General features: G+C 41.9%; 1 non-coding gene across 1 annotated transcript; it reads right to left on the reverse strand.

The window, feature by feature from the left end:
- Positions 1 to 1,222: 1,222 nt before the first annotated feature.
- On the reverse strand, positions 1,223 to 1,328 carry LOC145577325 (small nucleolar RNA R71). The gene has a single exon (XR_014098770.1). It is a non-coding gene; the product is annotated as a small nucleolar RNA R71 (small nucleolar RNA).
- Positions 1,329 to 1,532: the final 204 nt, after the last annotated feature.

A 1,532-nucleotide genomic window follows, 5' to 3' on the forward strand; every position in this document is an offset into this window, starting at 1 on the left:
GGGCTCTTATTTAGAGATGAGATCTATAAATAAGATCCATGCCTAGGGTTTGTAAGAAGCAGTCATTATTCACACACTGTGAATTTTGACATCAATGCAACCAATCCCAAAACCCTAATCCTCTCTCCAACTCACGGCCCTCATCCTCCCCTCACGCCCGTACGGCCGGCCACCCCTTGGTGGCGCGTGTGGTGGTTATCGTGGTGGTTCTTGGTTAGTATGTCTCTCCTCTCCGTTGAAGGTTGATTGAAGAGTTCAGTCACGACTAACTAGCATTAGTGGAGGTCTTAATCTGTGCCCGTGGACCAAGTAGAGGAATCACGCTTGGGGTTCTTTATCTCCCTTTGTTCTTGCTCGATCGCACGTGGAATCACGCTTCAAAGGTACGGTTATTTGTGCTTTATGTTTTATGCATTAGATCCTTGGATTAGGTACTATATGAATATGATTCATGTTATTTCCGCTACGTAGTACCTATAAACTCCTACATGATTTTCTTAATTGTTTGATTTGTGGTGCTTTAGATTTCAACGACCTAGATTACCATACATCAAAATGGCGTTGTTGCCGGGGAATGACATTGGTGTTTTGCTATAGTTGTCGAGTCTACTTCATTTAATTTGAAAAATACAAAAGATTTTTCCCTTTTTTGCTACATTTGTAGCCGTGCTACTAATTGTTTATTTTGAGATTGTATCCGTAGAGCACGTGGTCGTTCTCTAGTGCCATTTGATCCGGAAATTGAGAGGACAATTACAAGGATAAGAGTTTCTAGACGTTCTTTGAGTTCTAGCCCTCCAAGTGAAGAAGAACCACAACAAGAAGAACAAGAAAGCATAGGAGAAAAATGTGAGAGTTGCATTGAAGGAATTGGGAATTCCGAGTGCATATAGGTTTGAAAGTGGGATTGCTCCACCTACAACACCGGCGAATGATTTTGAAATAAGACTGGCGATGATAACTTTGATAGTGAGGCGACAATTTAGTGGGGCTAAACATCAGAGTCCGCTAAACCATCTCAAAAAGTTCGAAAAATATTGCAACACTATTAAAGTGAATGGAATTTCCCAAGAGTTCATCCGCCTCAAACTTTTTCCCTTTTCTCTCATAGGGCGTACTTTGGAATGGTTAGACAAGGAAGTCAAACCAAATTCTCTAAGGACATGGGACGAAGTGACCAAGGAATTTCTATCTCGTTTCTATACACAAAAGAGAACGGCGGAGGCTAGAGCTTTGATTCAAGGTTTCAAGCAAAAACCTAGTGAAAGCCTATGTGAAGCATGGGAGAGATACAAAGAGTATCAAAGAGAGTGTCCTCACCACGGAATTCCTACCTACCAAATCATTCAAATCTTCTATGGTGGCCTAAGTCCTCAAGGGAAATCGTGTCTTGATGGAGGAGTCGGAGGTCCCATTATGAATAGAACGGAGGAGGAAGTGGTAGACATCATTGAAGACGTAGTGAGGTACTATAAAGATTGGCAAGATGGTGAAAGGGAACCAACTAGCAAGAGTAGCTCTTTGGTGTATTC

The sequence above is a fragment of the Chenopodium album genome, chromosome 13 (assembly GCF_948465745.1).
Source record: "Chenopodium album chromosome 13, dcCheAlbu1.1, whole genome shotgun sequence".
Lineage (NCBI taxonomy): Eukaryota > Viridiplantae > Streptophyta > Magnoliopsida > Caryophyllales > Amaranthaceae > Chenopodium > Chenopodium album.